The sequence below is a fragment of the Macaca fascicularis genome, chromosome 12 (assembly GCF_037993035.2).
Source record: "Macaca fascicularis isolate 582-1 chromosome 12, T2T-MFA8v1.1".
In the NCBI taxonomy this organism is placed as follows: domain Eukaryota; kingdom Metazoa; phylum Chordata; class Mammalia; order Primates; family Cercopithecidae; genus Macaca; species Macaca fascicularis.
In genome coordinates, this window is record NC_088386.1 from 44,281,184 (window position 1) to 44,305,209 (window position 24,026).

General features: G+C 37.7%; 1 protein-coding gene and 1 pseudogene across 5 annotated transcripts in view; one reads left to right on the top strand and one right to left on the bottom strand.

The window, feature by feature from the left end:
* EPC2 (enhancer of polycomb homolog 2) overlaps positions 1–24,026 on the top strand; it is a 142,939-nt gene that overhangs the window by 65,430 nt on the left and 53,483 nt on the right. The gene's annotated exons all lie outside the window — the stretch shown is intronic.
* Positions 6,638–7,293, bottom strand: LOC107126886 (peptidyl-prolyl cis-trans isomerase-like 1 pseudogene; annotated as a pseudogene).

A 24,026-nucleotide genomic window follows, 5' to 3' on the forward strand; every position in this document is an offset into this window, starting at 1 on the left:
ACACTCCTCCACTGACATCCAGGTGTCTTAGACTGGGTAGAGACTTATTGATTTTATTGATCTTTTTAAATAATCAGCTTTTGGTTTTATTGTTTTTTTTCTATTGATTTCCTGCTTTCAGTTTGATTAATTTCTCCTCTTTTTTTCTTATTTTGCTTACTTTGGATTTCATTTGCTCTTCTAGTTTTCTAAAATGGAAACTTAGATGATTGATTTTAGATCTTCTTTCCTAATATAGGCAGTCAGTCCTATAAATTTTTCTCTAAGCACTACTTTTCTCTGTCCCACAAATTTTGGTGTTACATTTTTGTTTTCAATCAGTTCAGAATATTTTAAAATTTCTTTTGAGATTTTTTCTTCGATCCGTGTATTATTTTAAATAACATATTTAAAATACTTGGGATTCTAAGTATTTTGGGATTTTCCAGCTATATTTTTGTTTATTCATTTCTATTTTAGTTCCTTTGTGATCTTAGGACACATTTTATATCATTTCTACTCTCATAAAATTTATTATTTTTTTTTTGTGGTTCAGAATGTGGTCTTTCTGGTGAATGTTTCCATGTGAGTTTTAGAAAATGTGTGTTCTGCTCTTTTTGTGTGAAGTATTTTATAAATGCCAATTAGATCAGTTGACTGATGCTGTTGAGTTTGAGTATGTCCTTACTGATTTTTTGCTTGCTGTATCCGTCCATTTCTGATAGAAGGCTATTAAAATTTCCAACTACAAAAGCGGATTCATCTGGTTTTCCTAGCAGTTCTATCAATTTTTGCCTCACATAGTTTGTTGCTCTGTTGTTAGGCACATACACATTAAGGATTGTTATATCTTCTTGGAGTATTAACTCTTATCGTTATGTAATGTGCCTCTTCATCCCTAATAACTTTCCTTGCTGTGAGGTCTGCTCTGTCTGAAGTGATTATAGCTACTCTGGCTTTGTTTTGATTGGTGTAAGCATGGTATATCTTTCTCTGTTCCTTTACTTTAATCTGTGTGTGTCTGTATTTTAAGTGGGTTTCTTATAGATAACAATTTGGGTCTTGTTTTTGTTCCACTCTGATCATCTCTTTCAGTTGGTGTATTTAGACCATTGATATTTAAAGTGATTATTGATTTCCTTGGGTTAATTAATATCTACCATATTTGTTAATGTTTTCTATATGTTGCCCTTGGTCTTTGTTTCTGGTTTTGTCTTCCACACTTTTTGTGCTTTTAATTAAGAATTTTATGCTTCTATTTTCTCTATTTTCTCTCCTTTCTTAGCGTATCTATCATACTGTTTCTTTGTGTGTGTGTGTGTGTGTATGTGTGTGCCCTAGAATTTACACTGTACATTTACAGTTAATCCAAGGCCACTTGCAAGTAGCACTATAATGCTTCACAGGTTGTACAAGTACTTTATAATAAAAAATTTCAAATTCCTCCTTTCTGTCCCTCATAATCATTGCTCTCATTCATTTGACACACAGACACACACACAATGTGCCACATAACAATGTTTTGATCAGCGATGAACAACATACACAATTATAATGGAACTGAAAAATTCTTATTGCTTAGTGATGTCATAGCCATTGGAATGTTGTAGAACAGTGCATTACTTAGACGTTTGTGGTGATGCTGGTGTAAACAAATCTGCATTGCCAGTCATATAAAAGTATAGCACATATAGGCCAGGTGTGGTGGGTCACACCTGTAATCCCAACACTTTGGGAGGTTGAGGCTGGAAGATTGCTTGGGGCCAGGAGTTGGAGACCAGCCTGGGCAGAGACTCCGTCTCTACAAAAAATGAAAACAATAGCCAGGTGTGGTGATATATTCCTATAGTCCTAGCTACCCGGTAGGCTGAAGCAGGAGGATTACTTGAGACTAGGAGTTTGTGGTTACAGTGAAGCATGATCACGCCACTGTACTCCACTCTGGGCAACATTGTGAGATCCTGTCTAAAAATGGAAAAGGAAAAGTATAGCATGCTGGCCAGGTGCCATGGTGGCTCATACCCGTAATCCTAGCACTTTGGGAGGCGTGAGGCAGGAAGGTCCCTTGAGCCAAGGAGTTTGAGACCAGCCTGGGCAACATAGGGAGACCCTGTCTCAATAAATGAATAAATAACGATTATTCACAGTACTAATACTTGATAATGATAATAAATATGTTACTAGCTTATGTATTTACTATTCTATACTTTTTAATCATTATTTTAGAAAGTACTTCTAGCCTTAGGTCCTTCAGGAGGTATTTCAGAAGACATTATTATAGGAGATAATAGCTTCATGCAAGTTATTGCCCCTGAAGAGCTTCCAGTGAGACAAGATGTAGACATGGAAGACAGTGATAATGATGATCCTGACCCAGTGTAGGCCTAGGCTAATGGGTGTGTTTATGTCTTAGTTTTTGACACAAAAAATTTACAAATAAGAAAAAGCTTATAGAATAAGAATTTAGAGAAAATATTTTGTACAGCTGTATACTGTTTTAAGCTGTGTTATTAAAGAGACAAAAAGTTGAAAAAGGTAAAAGTTTATAAAGGGAAAAAGTACAGTAAGCTGTTTAATTTATTATTAAAGAAAAAATTTTTTTTAAGTTTAGTGTAGCCTGAGTATAGTCTACAACAGTGTAATGTCCTAAGCCTTTACATTCAGTCACCCCTCAACTTACCCAGGCAACTTGTCATCCTGTAAGCTATATTTATGGTGTGCCCTGTACAGTATATACCATTTTTTATCTTTTATACTATAGTTCTACTGTACCTTATCCATGTTTAATGTTTAGATACAAAGATACTTCCCATTAGTTCACAGTTGCCTACACTAGCATGCTCTACATATTTGTAGCCTGGGAACAATAGGCTACAGCATATAGCATAGGTGTGTAGTAGGTTGTACCATTAGGTTTGTGTAAGTACACTCTATGATGTTCCCACAATGAATGAAATCATCTGACAGATGCGTTTGTCAGAATGTTTCTTTTTTATTTCTTGATTTTAAGTTCAGGGGTACATGTGCAGGATGTGCAGGTTTCTTACATAGTTAAACACGTGCCGTGGTGATTAGCTGCACAGATCATCCCATCACCTGGGTATTAAGCCCAGCATCCATTAGCTATTCTTCCAGATGCTCTCCCTCCTCCCACCCCCATGTGTTCTTATCATTCAGCTCCCACTTCTAAGTGAGAACATGCAGTATTTGATTTTCTGTTCCTGTGTTAGTTTGCTAAGGATAATAGCTTCCAGCTCTATTCATGTCCCTGCAGAGGACATGATCTCATTCCTTTTTTTGGCCGCATAATATTCTGTGGTGTACATGTACCACATTTGCGTTAGTCTGTCATCGATGGGCATTTAGGTTGATTCCATGTCTTTGGTATTGTGAAGAGTGCTGCAGTGAACATGGATTCATGTATCTTTATAATAGAATGACTTATATTCCCTTGAGTATATACCAAGTAATGGGATTGCTGAGTTAAATGGTAATTCTGTCTCTAGGTCTTTGAGGAATTGCCACACTGTTTTCCACAATGGTTGAACTAATTTACACTCCCACCAACAGTGTAAAAGCGTTCCTTTTTCTCCACAACCTCGCCAGCATCTGTTGTTTTTTGACATTTTAATAATCGCCATTCTGACTGGTGTGAGATAGTATCTCATTGTGGTTTTGATTTGCTTTTTTTTAATGATCAGTGATGTTGAGCTTCTTTTCATGTTTGTTGCCCGCATGAATGTCTTCTTTGGAGAAGTGTCTGTTCATGTCCTTTGATCACTTTTAATGGGGTTTTTTCTGGTAAATTTGTTTAAGTTCCTTGTAGATGCTGGATATTATATCTTTGTCAGATGGGTAAATTGCAAAAAGTTTCTCGCATTCTGTAGGTTGTCTGTTTACTCTGGTGATAGTTTCTTTTGCTGTGCAGAAGCTCTTTAGTTTAATGAGATTCCAATTGTCAAGTTTTGCTTTTGTGGCAGTTGCTTTTGGTATCTTTATCATGAAATCTTCGCTCATGCCTATATCCTGAATGGTATTGCATAGATTTTCTTCTAGGGTTTTTATAGTTTTGGGTTTTCCATTTAAATCTTTAATCATCTTGAATTGATTTTTGTTTTTGGTATAAGGAAGGGGTCCAGTTTCAGTTTTCTGCATATGGCTAGCCAGTTCTCCCAGCACCATTTATTAAATAGGGAATTCTTTCCCCATTGTTTGTTTTTGTCAGGCTTGTTGGAGGTCAGATGGTTGTATGTACGTGATCTTATTTCTGGGTTCTCGTCTGTGTGTCTGTTCTTGTACCAATATCATACTGTTTTGGTTACTATAGCTTTGTAGCATAGTTTGAAGTCAGGTAGTATGATGCCTCCAGGTTTGTTCTTTTTGCTTAGGATTGTCTTGGCTACTCAGGCTCTTTTTTGGTTCCATATGAATTTTAAAATAGTTTCTTCTAATTCTGTGAAGAATGCCAATGGTAGTTTAATGGGAATAGCATTGAATCTATAAATTGTTTTGGGCAGTGTGACCATTTTCACAATATTGATTCTTCCCACCCATGAACATGGAATGTTTTTCCATTTATTTGTGTCCTCTCTGATTTCTTTGAGCAGTGGTTTATAGTTCTCCTTGAAGAGGTCCCTCACTTCCCTTATTAGCTGTATTTCCAGGTATTTTTTTTTTTTTTGTGGCGATTGTGAATGTGAGTTCATTCGTGATTTGGCTCTCTGATTGCTTATTATTGGTGTATAGGCAGGTCAACAATTTTTGCACATTCATTTTATATCATGAACCTTGCTGAAGTTGCTTATAGGCTTAAGAAGCTTTTGGGCTGAGACAATGGGGTTTTCTAGAAATAGAATCATTTTATCTGCAAACAAAGATAATTTTACTTCCTCTCTTTCTATTTGAATACACTTTCTTTCTTTCCCTTGCCTGATTGCCCTGGCCAGAACTTCCAATTCTGTGTTGAATAGGAGTGGTGAGAGAGGGCATGCAATCTTTGTCTTTGCTGATTTTCAAGGGGAATGCTTCCAGCTTTTGCCCAATCAGTATGTTATTGGCTGTGGGTTTGTCATATATGACTCTTACTATTTTGAAGTATGTTCCTTGAATACCTAGTTTATTGAGAGTTTTTATACATGAAGGGATGTTAAATTTTATTGAAGACCTTTTCTCTATCTATTGAGATAATCATGTATTTTTTTGTCTTGAGTTCTGTTTAGGTGATGAATCCCATTTATTAATTTGCATATATTGAACCAGCCTTGCATCCCGGGCATGAAGTCTGCTTGATTGTGGTAGATAAGGTTTTTGATGTGCTGCTGGATTCAGTCTGCCAGTATTTTGTTGAAGAGTTTTGCATCAAGGTTCACCAAAGATGTTAGCCTGAAGTTTTCTTTTTTGTTTTATCTCTGCCAGGTTTTGGTATCAGGATGATGCAAGCCTTATAGAATGAACTAGGGAGGAGTCCCTCCTTTTCAGTTTTTTGAAACAGTTTCAGTAGGAATGGTACCAGCTCTTCTTTTTACCTCTGGTATAATTTAGCTGTGAATCTGTCTGGTCCTGGGCTTTTTTTGGTTGATAGACTATTTATTACTGCTTCAACTTTAGAACTCATTATTGGTCTATTTAGGGATTCAGTTTCTTCCTAGTTCAGTCTTTGGAGGGTGTATGTGTCCAGGAATTTATCCATTTCTTCTAGATTTTCTAGTTTATGTACATAAAGGTGTTTATAGTGTTCTCTGATGGTTGGTTGTATTTCTGTGGGGTCAGTGGTGATACCCCGCTTATCATTTTTGATTATATTTGTTTGTTCTCTCTTTTTTTTTTTTTTTCAACCATCAATGGCATTTTATTTTGGAAGTTTCTATGTATTACATAGGTATTAACTTCCTTCCTCTCCTACTCCTCCCCACAAAATCCAGAAAGTTATTTTTATACATAAACAACTGAACATATAAAAATCTCGGACCTAATTTCTCTAAAGTCTTGGGTTAAAAGAACTTGAGTGGCGCTTCTCCTTTCTGAGAGGACTACTTCTTAAGGAGGATTCATGGTCTGTCCTTTGCTCACTACAGATTTCTCCTCTTCTCTGGGAAAAAGATGGTCAATGCTTCTGCTTCCTTTTAATAAATTAATTTCTTGATTATTATACATTATTATTCCCCACTTGACACCTTCTTAGAAACTTGATTGTTGGATGCATTTTTTATTTGGCAAAAATTCAGTGTGGCTTTGCGTGGGATGTCTGAAGTGTCAGAAACAGCAGTGTTGATGTTCTGGTTTTGAGAGGGAAAATATATAGAGAGATGCATACATTTCCTAGAATAACAAATGTAAGACTGAAATAGGGTGTGCACAGAGTTAAAAGGGCTGATAGACACTACTTGGTTTGGAATTCTGTGGCTGTCAACAATCAAGGACTGCAGTATAGGCCAGAATACAAATCTGCTTAGGAAGAAGTTTGGTTAGGCAAAACCACTGAGAAATGACAGTGTCTGCTACATTGTTCGAAGTATATCAGAGCAGACATGCACAAGAAGCAGCATTATGAGTCATGTGTAGTAAGTAGTCACCTAAACAGGGGCATTTGTGCAAATGCTCTGGCAACCTAGGCACTGGGGGAAGAGAAAGGAAGCATCCTATTAAAATGTACTTCCATCTCTAACTCACCCAAGACCCCAGGCCTCCTAAGCTTCATGATTTGCAAAGCCAAAATGAAGTTTAGCATTACATGTCATTCTATGTCATTTGGAAGCTGGGGCTATCTCAGAAGAGCTGCTCAAGAGGGTAGCAAGTCTACCCAGAAGGGTATGCCTTAGTGATCTTCACATCATCCACAGGGCGGTCCTGGGAGTTTGTTTCTACCATTCCCATGTGATTCACCATTCCTATGCTCTGGCACACTCAGCCAATAATGGTGTGTTTGCCATCGAGCCACTGGGTGGGGGCAAGGGTCACAAAGAACTGGCTGCCATTGGTGTCTGGCCCCGCATTGGCCATTGTGAGATTTCCAGCCCCCGTGAATTTCAAGTCTGGATGAAGTTCATCTTCAAACTGTTTGCCATAGATAGATGCACCACCTCGACCTGTCTCTGTTGGGTCACCTCCTTGGATCATGAAGTCTTTGATAATTTTGCGGAATTTTGTGCCATTGTAGTAACCTCGACGAGCCACCTCAGCAAAGTTCTTACAGGTCTTTGGAGCATGCTTCCAGTACAGCTCCAGCACAATGATTCCCATGCTGGTCTCCAAGTAAACGTTAGGTGGCTGCCAGGAATCTGGGGGAATAACCGCCATAGCAAAGCCGGCGGCGGAATGCTTCTGTTCTCTCTTCTTTATTAGCCTAGCTAGTGGTCTATCTTATTAATTTCAAAATAAAAACCAACTCCTGGATTCATTGGTTTTTTTTTTTTTTTTTTTTTTTTGGAAGAGTTTTTCTCTCTACTTCAGTTCAGCTCTGATACTATTTCTTGTCTACTACTAGCTTTGGGGTCTGTTTGTCCTTGGTCCTCTAATTCTTTTAGTTGTATTGTTAAGTTGTTAACTTGAGATCTTTCTAGCTTCTAGATGTGGGCATTTAGTGCTATAAATTCCCCGCTTAACACTGCTTTAGCTACATCCCAGAGATTCTGGTACATTGTATCTTTGTTCTCATTAGTTTCAAAGAAATTCTCGATTTCTGCCTTAATTTCATTATTTACCCAAGAGTGATTCGGGAGCAGGTTGTTCAGTTTCCATGTAGTTAGTTGTGTGGTTTTGAGTGAATTTCTTAATCTTGAGTTCTAATTTGGTTGCGCTGTGGTCTGAGAGACTGTTTGTTATTTTTTCAGTTCTTTCGCATTTGCTGAGGAGTGTTTTACTTCCGATTACATGATCAATTTTACTCAATTAAGTGCCGTGCAGCGATGAGAATAATGTATATTCTGTTGTTTTTGGGTGGAGAGTTCTATAGGTATTTGTCAGGTCTACTTTATCCAGAGCTGAGTTCAGGTCCTGAATATCTTTTAATTGTCTTTCTCTGTGATCTAATATTTTCATTAGGGGTGTTGAAGTCTCCCACTGTTATTGCGTGGGAGTCTAAGTCTCGTTGAAGATCTCTAAGAACTTGCTTTATGAATCTGGGTGCTCCAGTATTGGGCACATGTATATTTAGATTAGTTAGCTGTTCTTGTGGAATTGAACGCTTTACCATCACGTCATGCCCTTCTTTGTCTTTCTTGATCTTTGTTGGTTTAAAGTCTGTTTTATCGAAAACTAGGATTGCAACCCCTGCTTCGTTCTGTTTCCCATTTGCTTAGTAAATTGTCTCCTGTCTCTTTATTTTGAGCCTATGTTTGTCTTTGCATGTGAGATGGGTCCCTTGAAGATAGCATACCAATGGGTCTTGATTCTTTATCCAGCTTGCCATTCTGTGTCTTTTAATTGGGGCAGTTAGTCTATTTACATTTAAAGATAGAATTGTTATGTGTGGATTTGATTCTGTCATCATGCCAGCTGGTTATTTTGCAGACTTGTTTATATGCTTGCTTCATTGGGGCTGGTCTGTGTACTTCAGTGTGTTTTTGTAGCGACTGGTGACTGTTTTTCCTTTCCATATTTAGTGCTTCCTTCAGGAGCTCTTGCAAGGCAGGCCTGATGATGAAGAATTCCCTCAGCATTTGCTTGTCTGAAAAGGATCTTATTTCTCCTTTACTTATGAAGCTTAGTTTGGCCCAATATGACATTCTGGGATGGAAATTCTTTTCTTTAAGAATGTTGAATATTGATCCCCAGTCTCTTCTGGTTTGTAGGATTTCCATTGAGGGGTCCGTTAATCTGATGGGCTTCCCCTTGTAGGTGACCTGGCCCTTCTCTCTGGCTGCTCTTAATATTTTTTCTTTCATTGTGACTTTGGAGAATCTGATGATTATGTGTTTGGGGATGATCTTCTCATGGAGTATCTTACTGGGGTTCTCTGCATTTCCTGAATTTGAATGTTGGCCTGTCTTGGTAAGTTGGGGAAGTTCTCCTGAATGGTATCCTGAAGTATGTTTTTCAACTTGGTTCCAACTCTCCTCATCACTTTTAGGTAACCCAATCAGTTGTAGATTCAGTCTGTTTACATAATCCCATATTTCTCAGAGGTTTTGTTCATTCCATTTCCTTCTTTTTTCTCTAGTCTCGTCTGCTTGTCTTAATTCAGAAAGCCAGTCTTCCAGCTCTGAGATTCTTTCCTCTCCTTGGTCTGTTCTGCTATTAATTCTTGTGATTGCATTGTGAAGTTCTCGTGTCGTGTTTTTTAACTCCGTCAGGTCATTTGTCTTCCTCTCTAAACTGGCTATTCTGGTTATCACCTCCTGCATAGTTTTACCATGATTCTCAGCTACTTTGCATTGGGTTAAAACATGTTCTTTTAGCTCAGTGAACTTCATTATTACCCACCTTCTGAAGCCTACTTCTGTCATTTCAGCCATCTCAGTGTCAGCCCAGTTCTGAGCCCTTGCTTGAGAGATATTGTGGTCATTTGGAGGAAAAGGACACTCTGACCTTTTGAGTTTTCAGTGTTTTTGCATTGATTCTTTCTCATCTTTGTGGGCTTATCTACATTTGATCTTTGAGGTTGCTGACCTTTGGGTAGGTATTTTGTGGTTTTTCTTTGTTGTTGTTTTCTGTTTGTTTTTCTTTTAATAATCTGGTCACGCTTCTGTAGGGCTGCTGCAGTTTGCTGGAGGTCCACTCCAAACCCCATTTGCTCTGGTTCTTCCTGTACCTGGAGGTATCATCAATGAAGCCTACAAAACAGCAAAGATGTCTGGAAGCGCCATCCCAGGAGGATACTGACCTATTGCCACCTGAACGTGCCTGTAGGAGTGGTTGGAGACCCCAGTTGGGAGTTTTCACTCGGTTAGGAGGAATGGGATCAGGGACCCACTTAAAGCAACAGTTTGGCTGCTTTTTGTTATAGCAGCTCTGCTGTGTTGGTGATCCCTTTAGCCACCATTTGATCTGGGCTCTGCAAACCTGCAAACCCCACTGGCTGAACTGACTGAGGAGCCCGAACGGCTAAGGTGGCAGCCTGCCCCACTCCTCAGGCACTCCATCCCAGGGAGAAATTGGAGCTCTTTCGGCCCATAGAACATGGGTGGTGACTAGAGGCTCCGGCTGGGAGGACCCGCCCCACAAGGAGGAGTGGATTGGGGGTTCTGCTTACAGAATCAGTCTGGCCATGCCTTAAAAAAACGGCTGTGTCATGTTAGGGAACTGCCTCTGCCCAGGTAGCAGCCCTCCCCTCTCCTGGACACTTTGTCCCAGGGACAGGTAAGAAAGGTAAGAGCTCTGTCAGGTCATGGCTGGAGGGCCTGGCTGGGAGGTCCCACCCAGTGAGGAGGAATGGATCTGAGCTCCACTTAAAGAAGCAATCTGGTCACTATCTTGCAAAGCCGCTGTGTTGTGCTACTGGGGGGACCCTTTCTAGTCCAGATCATTTGGACTCTCCAAGGTCCGCAGGCTGTAACAGCTGTGTTGACCAAACAGCAGAGATGGTGCTGGCCTCTCCGCACAGCCTATTGCTGGTGGCTGCTTCGAATTCCAAGCCACTGGGTCTTATCTTGTGAGGTATCATGGAAGTGGGCCCACAGAACAAGGCTGCTCAACTTTCTGGATTCTACCCCCTCCCTTGGGGTGTATGTGAACCGCCTGCCTTGTCTGAGTTGCAGACACGTTGGTTGGAGATCCCAGGACTGGAGTATATAAAGCTCCTGGGTCTCTATGCATGCCTAAACAGCTGCTCTGCTGAGACTCCACGCAGCTCAGTGTGTTGGACCCAAGGCCCTGGTGGCGTGGACTCACAAGGGGATCTCCTGATCTCCGGGTTGCAAAGATCCGTGGGAGAAGCGTTGTTTCCCTGGGTCGCATAATCACTCATCACTTCCCTTGGCTGGGGATGGGGGTTCCCTTGGCTCGTGTTGCTCCCAGATGGGCCGTCGCGCCACCCTGCTTTTCCTCGCTCCCTGTGGGTCGAGCTGTTTCCCTGATTAGTCCCAATGTGACTACCTGGATTATTTCAGTTGAAGGTGCAGTATTCACTTGCCCCTTTCATTCCTCTCCATGAGCACCACAGACTGCAGCTGCTTCTAATCGCCTGTCTTGGCCCTGTCCCCAGAATGTTTCAACTTCATTAAGCAATGCATGTCTATATCTGTCTGTATGCTATGTGTAAGTAAAATGCTTATATATGTAAGCATACATAATTGAATATATTGTTCCTATTGTTTTGAACAAACTGTTGTCAGTTAGATAATTAACAGTAAGAAAAATAAAAGTTTTTGTTTTATCCTTTCTCCCCAGTACTCTTCCTATGTTTATGTAGATCTGAGTTTCTAACCAATATCATTTTTCTCTTCTCTAAAGAACTACTTTTAAGATTTCTTATAAGGCGGGTCTACTGGCAACAAAGTCCTCAATTTTTGTTTGTCTGAGAAAGTTTTTATTTTTCCTTCACTTTTGAAGGGTAATTTCACAGAATACAGAATTTTAGGTTTGTAGGTTTTTGTTTGTTTTTTAACTCAACACATGAATTATTTCACTCCATGCTATTCTTTCTTCCATGATTTCTGAGGAGTATCTGATGTGATACTTTATCTTTGCTCCTTTGTAGCTAAGGTGTTTTTCCCCCTTTGGCTTCTTTCAAGGTTTTTTCTTTACCTTTGATTTTCTGATGTTTGAATATCATATGCCTAGGTATAGGGTGGTTTTGTTTGTTTTCGTTTTGACTTATCCTCCTTGGTGTTGTTTGAGCTTTCTGAATCTGTGGTTTGGTGCCTGACATTAATTTGGAGAAATTCTCAGTCATTGGTACTTCATATATTGCTTCTGTTCCTTTCTCAGAATTTGCATTATGCATATTTAGTAGTAGTCTATTCTGTTTTATTCTTTTTTTTTTTTTTTTGCTTTGCTTTTCAGTCTTGGAAGTTTCTGTTGTCATATCATATTCCCAGGCTCCAAGATTCTTCTGTCAGCTGTGTCCAGTCTACTATTGAGCCCTGCAGATACATTTCTATTATATTAAATAGTAATTTTTATCTTTGTTTCTTTTTCTGTTTTTTGTTTGTTTTAGAATTCTCATCTCTCTTCTTATATTATTCATCTGTTTTTGCATGTTGTGTTTTTTCCATTAAAGCCTTAAGTATATTATAGTTTTCTGAAATTCCTGGTTGGAAAAGCATTTTTGTCATATCTGACTCTGATTCTGATGTTTGCTTAGCTGCTTAGTATGTCTTATAATTTTTCTTGAAAGGTGGACATGGTGTAACTGGGTAAAGGGAACTGCACAAATACAGGACTTTAATGATGCGGTTTTTTGGTGTGTTTTGTGGGGTGAGATTTTATAGTTTCGTGATGAGGTCTGTCTTTTGATGAGCCTCTGTCTCTGGACTGTGAACTTCACCAGTGCTTCTCAGTTTTTCCCTTTTAGGGTGAGACAGGCTGGCTAGAGGAGGCTGGAGTTGGGTATTTCTCTTCTCCTGCATGGAAGACTAGAGGCAGCTGGACTCATCTTTTTCCTTCCCCCAGGTCTGATAGGCTTTGATAAAACCCAAGCAGAAGACATACACACAGCTAACAAGCATATGAAAAAATGCATCACTAATCATTAGAGAAACGGAAATCAAAACCACAATGAGGTACCATCTCACACCAGTCAGAAAGGCTATTATTAAAAAGTCAAAAAATAACAGATACTGGTGAGATGCAGAGAAAAGGGAATGCTCATGCACTGCAGGTGGGAATGTAAATTAGTTCAGCCATTGTGGAAAGCAGTGTAGCGATTTCTCAAAGAACTCAAAGCAGAATTACCATTCAACCCGGCAGTCCCATTATTGGGTATATACCCAAAGAATTATAATCGTTCTACCATAAATACACATCCACATATATGTTCATTGCAGCACTATTCACAGCAGCAAAGACATGGAGTCAACCTAAATGTCTATCAACAGTGAACTGGATAAAGAAAATGTGGTACATATACATGATACATATACACATATAGCCATAAAAGAACGAGATCCTGTCCTTTGCAGCAACATGGATGGAGCTAGAGGCCATTATCCTAGGTAAACTAAGACAGGAACAGAAAACCGAATACTGCGTGTTCTCACTTATAAGTGGGACCTAAACATTGAGAACACATGGATACAAAGAAGGGAACAAGAGACACTGGGACCTCCTTGAGGGTAGAGGATGGAAGGAGGGAAAGGATCGAAAAACTTATCTATTGGGTACTGTGCATATTACCTGGGGGATAAAATAGTCTGTATATCAAACCCCCATGAGATGCAATTTACCTAATAACCTACACATTGTAGCCCTGAACCTAAAATAAAAGTTTAAGAAAAAAAGCAGATTATACTCTGATAAAATTGTTTCTCTTGATTGCAGGCATTGTTAAAAACAGAATGCTCTGGCACATTTCAAAATGCTTACCTTTCTGGAAACACAAAGATATTTTTTCCTTAAGTATTCACTGTGAGAACATGGTTGAGTTCTTGAAAGGTGATACTCACAAAAGTGTAAGGGCTTCCCAGTGACTGGGATGCCTGGAGTTTTTAATCTCTCAGAATTAGCCATACTGAGTCAATTACAGTTTAGGTTTTCCAGCCCTCCTTCCTCTCCCCCATTGGTTTTCAGGAAGGTTTCTGCTAGTGGGTTTCTGTTCCCTTAAGTTGTGATTCTGTGTATTCACCTCTGTCTCCAGTTTTGAGTGTGATTTTTTTTGAGTGTGCCCTGTGACCTCACAGATTTAAGTGTTGTTTGTTTTCAGTTTGTTCAGCCTTTTACATGTTGTTAAGATGGGGTGGCAACTTCTAAGTTTCTTACGTACCTACCTGGAAACCAGAAGTCTTACTTAACAATTTTGTTTTCAGCTTTTTTTCACCCAGTGTTTAGACTTTTTTCCATATCGTTGTCTCTGTAATTTTTTATTGGTTGCATAATTTTTGAGGTTGATCTATAGTAACTTAAATTTCTTCTGATTGAAACAATTGGATTTATAACTTTCTAGAGGGTTTATCGTTGATAACCTTGTTTGCATTTGTAGCTTTGTCTTTTTAATTCTTAGAGATTTATTTAAAAAAAAAACTTCAAAAATCTCTTGTGGAATTTTTAGTGTTTTAAAAATGTCTTCAGTAGTAATATTTGTCTTTTGACAGAATGGACTTTAATTTCAGAAAATCCATTCAGAGCCAAGTATGGTCAATAACTTAGATATTATTTTGGTTTTAAAGAAGTTTTTGACTGTAAAATGTAGGGCTCTTTTATGCAATTTATAATCTTATTCTGAAGACAGTTTCAGAGAAGAGTTCCTCAAATGTTTTCTTTATTTTTATTGGAATATGTATGATCCATAAGGATTAAGATAATAACTTATTTATTTTTTAAAAAATAAATTTTTCTCAATTTTTTGTTTTATAATTTTTAACTTTTACAAGTTTTAATAGATATAATGTACATATTTATGAGCTACATTGTGATGTAGTACATATAAATGTTAGTGACCAGATCAGGATAATAACATGTCCACCATCTCAAGCATTTATCATTTCTTTGTGGGGAGCATTCAGTTATCCATCAGTGCTATAGAACACTAAGACTTATGCCACCTATCTAGCTGTAACTTTGTATTCGTTAACAAATTAATTTTTCTTTTTTTTAAAAAAAAATCTCGTTTTATCTTCACCTCAGTGAAAGCAAAATGATCTGAGTAGGTTTTGTATTCTGTTCTGAAATATAAACAATTTAAGGCAATAGTTTAAAAAATTGGAAATAATTGGAGAATATTGCAGCTCATTCATTCACCAGTGTTAGTTGACCCACTATATATAAGCTCAGTTTTCATGATATAAAGTCATTTTTTATCTCCAGCCTCAGTCAAGAATTTTATTTTTTGTATAGTAACTGACAGTATCTGGCCACTCTTTTGGGAGATGTTTCTAGTGAATTTTTAGTCATTGATGATATTGAAGCAGGAACGTTGGTCAAGATGTCATATGGGGAGTTTGGGAATTTTAGTCCACTGACTGTTGGAACCATTTCTGAAGGATCTAGAATTATAATGTCAGATAGGTTGTTTTGAAGCGAACATGGATAGCACTGGAAGAATAAGGTTATAGTTAAGGAGTGAGACCCTAGCTGCAAATTCACCTCTTCTTTATTGGGTGGTTGGGGGCAGGAAATATTTTTCAGCTCTTTGATTACATTGGCCTTGTTCTAGTAATATTTGGTATATAGTGTTAAGATAAATTGAAATACTGATGAATTTTTCTAATTTTTTGGAATACAGAATTCAATCTTTAAGAATCTTTATGTCTTAGAGTTGGCATAGATTTATATTAGAATACAAGAGATAGGTTCTGAGAAAGTTGTGTTTAAACATTTTGTTTTACTTTTTATTTTGAGAGTATTTTAATTAAATTTTAAAAATTTGACCTTCTTTCCAGTTAATAGAGAAGTTTCAAGAATAATATAATGAATTCTGTCTACTGTTCTCCATGATTCATTAAATATTAACACTTAACAATATTTGCTTTCTGTTTTTTTAACTCTTTCTCTATATCACTCCTCTCTGTGTCAGCCTCTTTCTCCTCACCATTATTTTCATTCTGAACCCTTTTAGAGTAAGTTGCAAATGTTATGCTTCTTTACTTCTGAGTACTTCAGTGTATGGTTTTTAAAAACGCAGAATTCTTTTATATAACCACAGCATTGTTATCAAAATCAGTTAGTTGTCATTGATACAGTACAATCTGTTGACCTCGTGCGTAATTTAATAATTGTCCGAATAATGTCCTTTGCAGTGAAGGAAAATCCCAAATAATGCATTGCCTTTACTTACCATGTCTCTTCAGTCTACTGCTGAGTCTTTTTGTTCTTCATGCCACTGACATTTTTAGAGTACAGGCCAGTTATTTTGTCAAAAGTTGCTCAATTTGGGTATACTTGTTTCCTCGTGACATGATTCAGTTTCACATGTGGTTTTTTTAAATGTCTTATTGTGGTAAAATATACATAACATAAATTTACCTTCTTAACAGTTTTTAAATGTACATTACAGGTATATAGTTTAACTATGTCACATTGTTGTACAACAGGTCTCTAAAATTTTTACATATTGTAAAACTTAAACTATGTATACCCATTGAACAACCTCCTGATACTCTCCAGCCCCTGGCAACCACCTTTCTACTTTTTGTTTTTAAGAATTTGACTACTTTGGATACATCATGTATGTGGAATCATGCAGTATTTTTGTCTCTTTGTGGCTGGCTTATTTCATTTAGCATAATGTCCTCAAGATTCATCCATGTTGTAAACAAGATTTCCTTTAAGACTGATAATAGTCTGTTGTGTGTATGTACCATCTTTTTTTTTACCGTTAATTGGCCCATGGACATTTGGGTTGCTTCCACTTCTTAGCCATTGTGAATAATGCTGTAATGAACATGGATGTGCACACGTCTCTTCAAGGTCTTGTTTTCAGTTCTTTTGGATATATACCCAGAAGTGAGATTGCTGGATCATATGGTAGTTCTATTTTAAATTTTTTCAGAAACTACTGTTTTTCATAAGGGCTGTACCATGGACAGTAGTACACTAGTTACATTCTTACCAACAGTGCACAGTTCCACTTTCTCCAGATCCTTGCCAACATGTGTAATTTTCTGTTAGTTTTATAGTGACCATCCTAACAGGTGGGAGTTGATGTCTCATTCTGGTTTTGATTTGCATTTTCCTGATGATTACTGATGTTGAGCATCTTTTTATATGCCGGCCATTTGTATATCGTTGTTGTTTTTTTTAATACTTAAAGAATTTTTTTTTTCATACCTCAAAAGAGTTGAGTATGTATATCTTCTTTGAAGACCTGTCTCTTTAGATCCTTTGCCCATTTAAAAAATCTTTAAATTTTTGCTTTTGGGTTTTTGTTTTTGGGTTTATTTATTTATTTATTTTTGCATTTTTTGTTTTTGAGTTTTAGGAGTTCTTTATGTATTTGGATATTAATTGTTTATCCACTACATGATTTGCAAATATTTTTCCCGTTCCATAAAGTTGCCTTTTCGGTCTGTTGATTGTTTCCTTTGCCCTGAAGAAGTTTTTTAGTTTGATGTAATGTCATTTATCTGTTTTTTCTTTGTTACCGATGCTTTAGTGTCATATTCAAGAAACCACTGTCAAATTCAATGTCATGAAGTCTTTCTTCCTATATTTTCTTCTAGGAGTTTTAGAATTTTGTGTCTTACATTTAGGTGTTTAATCCATTTGAGGTTGATTTTTAAATATAAGGTAAGGATCCAGCTTCATTCTTTTGCATGTGGATATTCAGTTTCCCCAGCTCATTTGTTGAAGAGACTGTCCTTTTCCCATTGTGTAGTCATGGTATCCTTGTCAATCATTTGACCATATATGTCAGGGTTTATTTCTGGGGTTTCTGTTCTGTTCCGTTGGTTTATATGTCTGTCTGTATGCCAGTTCCATACTGTTTAAATCACTGTAGTTTCAAAATCCAAAGACTACTGTTTCAAATATTTCTGATGTCTTCTGTATACTGAGTTTATATCTTTGTCCATTCACTTCCTTGCAAACATTAAAACAACAACTCAGTTAAAAAATAAATACTGTTATTTAACTTTTCAAGATCCTTACCATGTAGTGGCCTATGAAGATATGTTCACTTTCTGTGACATATTTATTATTTTATACCATTAGATGTTCTTAGTGGAATTTCTTTTTTTGTATATATAATGTTATTTTAACATTAGTTTTTACTGGTTAAGCTAGGGTATTGCCTGAACACAGATGTGAGTAAAACTTCTTGCTTTCATTCTATGCTTGTTGAGAGTGAATGAGAAAGATTAGTAGATTCGAACAGAAAATGTGGGAGAATCTCTCATGATACAGAGGGATCGCTGATCCAGAATATTTTTTAAAACCCAAAATTGTCTCTAGATTCACAAAATAACACGATCTTGTTTTATTTAAAAAGATAATGCATTCAAATGATTTCAAAAGAAAAGTGTATAAAAATAAACTCACTCCTATACACTTTCCACTCCAACCACCCCTCCTTTATAAGTGAGCACTTTTATTAGTTCATGTGTTATTTTAGGGTTTCAAGCACATAGGAATTTGTATTCGTTTCTTTTCTCTTTTGAGACAGAGTCTCACTCATTTCATCACCTGGTGATCACTCATGGCTCACTGCAGCCTCAACGTTCTGCACTCAAGTGATCCTCCTGCCTGAGCCTCCCCAACAGCTGGCATCACAGGAGCTTACCATGTTGCTCAGGCTGGTTTTGAACTCCTAGGTTCAAGCAGTCTCCCACCTCAGCCTCCCCAAATACTAGGATTACAGGCAGGAGCCACCACACCCTGCCAAGAAAGTGTATTTTTAAACCTTCTCTTATATCTGTATGCTTTTTAAAAAGCACCTTGCTGTTGTTTTGGGTTTTTCGTTTTTGTTTTTGTTTTTTTTTGTTTTTTTTTTTTTGCTTAAGAATATAGTCTCAAAATTATCCCATATTAATATGTACATATGTTCTCATTTTTTTTTTAATCACTGCATAATAGTCCATTGTTTAGGTGTGCTTGTTTATTATCCAATTTCCTAGAAAAAGCAAACTTAGTGCTGGGCACATAGCTCATACTTGTAATCCCAGCACTTTGGGAGGCCTAGACGTGAGGCCAGAAGTTCAAGACCAGACCGGACAATATAGTGAGACCCCCATCTACATAAACTAAAAAGTTAGCCAGGTGTGATGGTATATGTCTGTAGTCCCAGCTATTTGGGTGGCTGAAATGGAAGGATCACTTGAGCCTAAGATGTCGAGGTTACAGTGAGCCATGATCGTGCTACTGCACTGCAGCCTGGGTGGCAAAGTGAGGCCTTTTCTCTTTTTTCTTTTTTAACAAAAGGCCAGACGCGGTGGCTCATGCCTGTAATCCCAACACTCTGGGAGGCCAAGGCAGGCAGATCATGAGGTCAAGAGATAGAGACCATCCTGGCTAACGCAGTGAAACCCCATCTCTACTAAAAATACAAAAAATTAGCCGGATGTGGTGGCAGGCGCCTGTAGTCCTAGCTACTCGGGAGGCTGAGGCAGGAGAATGGCGTGAACCCGGAAGGCGGAGCTTGCAGTGAGCCGAGATCATGCCACTGCACTCCAGCCTGGGCCACAGAGCGAGATTCTGTCTCAAAAAAAAAAAAAAAAGAGCAAACTTGGATTGTTTTCTTTTTGTTATGTGTTGCAAATAGTTCATGGTGAATAATGGGTAACCATGAACAAATAGAATTTTATAGAGGTGTGATGATATCTGTTACAGAAGTTGCCAAATCACTCTATAGGAGTTATACCATTTTGTACTAGCTTGTACAAGAGTACTTGTTTTCCTACACCCTATCAAAAGACTGCTTTTAGTTTTGAAATTTTGCTAATCTGACAGGTGAAAAATTATATACCTCAGAGTAGTATGTTTTTAATAAGCCTTTTATTTTGGAAAATTTTTAGATTTACTGAAGAGTGGCAAAGGTAGTGTAGATAGTTCCTGTATCTATACCTCTCATCCAGTTTTAGTTTCCTTTAACGTGACGTCTTGCATTACCTTTGTCAGAACTAGGAAATAATGTTGGTACATTATTATTAACTAAACCCAGACTTTATTTGAATTTCTCTCAGGATCATTTTAGTTTAGATTTCACGTTAAGAATGAGGTTGGGTATCTTTTCATCTATTTAGGAGCCATTTGCATTTTTACCTTCTGAACTGTTACTGTCCTTCACCCAGTTTTCTATTTGGTTGTTATAAAGCAACAAGGGATGGAAAATCTGAAGAAAGAAAAAACTAAGAAAATGCAGAGTTAGAGGGAGAATAAAAGGGTCATTATCTTTACACAACTGCCTTTTAAAATAATTAAATATATATATATATATATTCTTGTATCCCCTAGGTTCTGTCTAATATCATTAGGTTCTGTCCTCTCTATAATTATGAAAATCCTTCCCTGAAAGATGTACAGTATCCAGTTGCCCATTCCTACGGCCTGTGATTCTCATAGTTGTCATCATTACCACTAATTTTGGCCAGTAATATTTGTTGTTTATATAAAATGTGAATTTTGCAAAGGAGGAAAGGACTGTAGTTAGCTAGTCAGCAAAAAGTCTAGGAATAATCTTGATTATGGCATGCACCTGGAGCTTTAAAAATATTAAATTAGTCAATAGTCTTGGATTCCATTACCTTGTAGAATATGGCTTTGAACTTTTCTGCACTTCATTTTCTTGAGTTGTCAATTGGTAGAGGTGGGAGTTGTGCATATGATCTGCAGCCAAGTTTTATAATTCTTGGAAGTCTGGAGGATTCAACGTGAAGAGTCCTAGGTGTCAGCATTCAGGATCTTTTAGTACATGTTTAAGCTGAGGTTGGAAGCTAGGTCAGAACTTTGGAGAGCTCCAAACAAAGGAGGTTATGGTGCTTGGGTTGCTTCTGAACTTTTAGATACATTTGCTTTTCATTAGCTATCTTTAAGATTATTGAAGCCTGAGAACCTTAAAGGTTTACAGATTTTTTAAAGTTCAGTGTATTTCACAGTTACCACAAGTAAAGTTTATAATGTTTTAGAGCAAAGACTGTGGGTTTAGAGCAGTATTTCTCTAAACATGATCCAACATCACTTGGGAACATGTTAGAAATGCACATTAACAAGCCCCACCCCAAATCTACTGGATCAGAAACTGATTATCAGGCCCAGTACCCTATGTTTTAACAAACCCTTCAGATGATTCTGGTGAGTGCTAGAGTTTGAGAAACACTGGCTTACAGGTTTTCATGATACTCACATCAAGGAGGGGCATCTGAGTCTTTGTCAGATTCCATGATCTCCTTAGGGTTGAGATATATATAGGCTCTAAGGAAAATATAGTATTTTAAATACTTTTTTGTTCATATGTCTACCTACTGAGAGCCCATTTTAGTATACTAGGATCCATTTAACTGAAAGATATACAACAGCACTATTGCTAGACTTGTAAACTATTCAATTCTGCTTTCTTTAAATCTAAATTTTATATATGTGCATACAACTTCATTGAACATATGGTCCTGCTTGAAAATTGATTTGTATCATATAGCTTTTATCCAGTCTCGTTTTTGATAATTTTTATCTCTTGCAATTAAGGATATCCTCTCTGCTTTCCTGTCTTTGTTCCTGCTGCTCTCTTTAGAATGCCCTTGCTTCTACTTTCTCTTGGCCATTTGGTATTAGTACCTAACCTAATTTGGAAGAGACACAGTTATACATGTTGTACTTGAGGTACAGTCAGTGTTGGCTGTTACTGGATTCATTGGAGTAGTAAAAATAGTTTTGAAAAGTTATATAAGAAAGGAAATACAGAGTTGGAAGAGGAGGTAGACCAATGAGATTTTAAGTGAATGACACTTGCTGAGTGCTGTTGTTAATGCTCAAAATAATCACCTTTAGAAACAAGGTGTGCTTGTGTTTCTGTCTTATTTAGTTGCCTGCTATCAAGAGGTTTAGATATTGACAAATAATTTCCAGAAGTAAACATTTAGGATTTTTTTTTTTTTTTTTTTTTTTGAGGCAGAATTTCACTCTTGTCACCCAGGCTGGAGTGCAATGGCACAATCTTTGCTCACGACAACCTCTGCCTCCCGGGTTCCAGCCATTCTCTTGTCTCAGCCTCCCGAGTAGCTGGGATTACAGGTGGCCGCCACCACAGCCAGCTAATTTTTGTATTTTTAGTAGAGACGGTTTACCATGTTGACGAGGCTGATCTCGAACTCCTTACTTCAGGTGATCCACCTGCCTTGGCCTCCCAAAGTGCTGGGATTACAAGTGTGAGCCACTGCGCCCGGCCAGAAATTTAAAGATGTATGAAAGTAGGGGCTTTGTATAAAGATAGATATTGCTTCTCTTTACATTAAAAAACCCCACCATTGATAATTCATAGATAAATGTTGGAAAGCTTAAATGTTTAAGTCTAACAAAAATAATCTTTTGATTTATCTGTATCTTTGCTCCCTTTGACAGCCCAAAGAATTTTTCCTTACTGCTATTATGATTAGAAAGGTTCAATTTAGCTTCTGTGTGGTATAGTGGGGAAAGTACTGAGCTCATTGTTCATTTACTGATTGGTAAGATTTATAAACAGTATCTCATTTATTTACAATAAGCTACCACAGAGACTTTGCAGTCTTTTGTAACAATTGATAAAAAAGAGTGAATGTCAGTACTACATGGAAGTTGTTCTGGCTCTTTTATGGTTTTTCCTCACCAAGGGGAGCTAGTATCAGGAAATAAAGTAAAATCTTCATTGGGAAGAGTCAAAGAGTTCTTTCAATTCTATTCTAACAAAATTCAAAATGACTGCCTGTACCTAAGGGGTCCCTTTCCCAGAGAGGTATACCCGGAGTCTTGCACAACTCTTACCTAGTGACTGGTTGCATTTTCTCTTGACGCCCTCAAACAGTGCTCTATTGCAGTCTGTTTGTCTCAGCACCCACAAGTCAGTGATTCCATTCTGTTATTTTTGTCTTTTTTTTTTTTTTTTTTTTTTTTGAGATGTGGTCTCACTGTGTTGCCTAGGCTGGAGTGCAGTGGCACGATCTCGGCTCACTGTAGCCTCTGCCTCCCGGGTTCAAGCGATTTTCCTGCCTCAGCCTCCCAAGTAACTGAGACTATAGGTGCGCGCTACCGTGCCCAGCTAATTTTTCTATGTTTTGTAAAGACGGGATTTCACCATGTTTGCCAGGCTGGTCTTGAACTCCTGACCTCAGGTGATCCACCCACCTTGGCCTCCCAAAGTGCTGGGATTACAGGCATGAGCCACTGTGCCTGGCCATTATTGTCTATTTTTAATATCCCTTGAAGTAGTAGCCAGCCACTCTGAGTGGCTTATGTGGTCATCTAAAATAGTATTTATAGTTTGTTTGGACTTGGACCATACAATGATAAGTTTTTTTATAAACCTGTATTTTTGTATACAATTTTGCATATAAAGGATTTTTTTAGGAATGTCTGTCATGTTATAGCAGACATATTTGTATTTTTCATAATAATGTAAATCAAATTATAGTGGTCAATTCTAAATATAAGTGAATAGCTCTTGGTTTTTTTCAGTTAATAAAAAACAAGAAGCTAACTTCAGAGGCCCAGAAATAAATTACTGGCCAAATTTAGACTTGAACTTTTTAGAGCTCGTCAGTCCTTAAGGATGATTTTAATTTTTTAAAGAATAATAGATTTCTTGCTGTTATTCCCTAAGAGTATTCCAATACCCTAAGAGTATTCCAAACAGTGTCTCTTGAAAATATCACGTAAGATTGTTTTCTCTGCATATGGATGGTGAAGCTGGAGAGAGGGCCTAGAGAAGAAACCATACCACAAAGAGTGAAATTTTGAAAATTGTACTTCCTTAACAGCCTTTTCTTATCTTTCACATTCCCAGTTTCTCAGAAATACTTTATTTTTCCTAACTAACTTAAACTAGGGATTAGCAAATCTTTTTTGTGTAAAGGGCTAGTTAGTAAATATATTGAGTTCTAGGAGACCACAGTTGATCTCTATAACATATTCTTCTCCTTTTCTCCTCTTCCTTTTTGTTATTACCTTTCTCTTTTTCTCTCTGGCTTTGTTTTTTTGTTTTGTTTTGTTTTTTGATACAGGGTCTTATTCTGTCACTCAGGTGGGAGTGCAGTGGCACCCTCATAGCTCACCGCATCCTTGAGCTCCTGGGCTCCAGCAATCCTCCCACCTCAGCCTCCCAGGTAGCTGGTACTACAGGCTTACGCCATTGCCCCCAGCTGGTTTTTTGTGATTTTTGTAGTGATGGAGTTTCACCATGTTGCCCAGGCTGGTCTTGAACTCCTGGACTCAAGCAGTCTTCCACCATAACCTCCCAAAGTCCTGGGATTACAGCTGTGAGCCACCACGCCCAACCCTTTTTATTATTACTTTTAAAATTATCCATTAAAAATATAAAACAGGTTTGTTTGTTT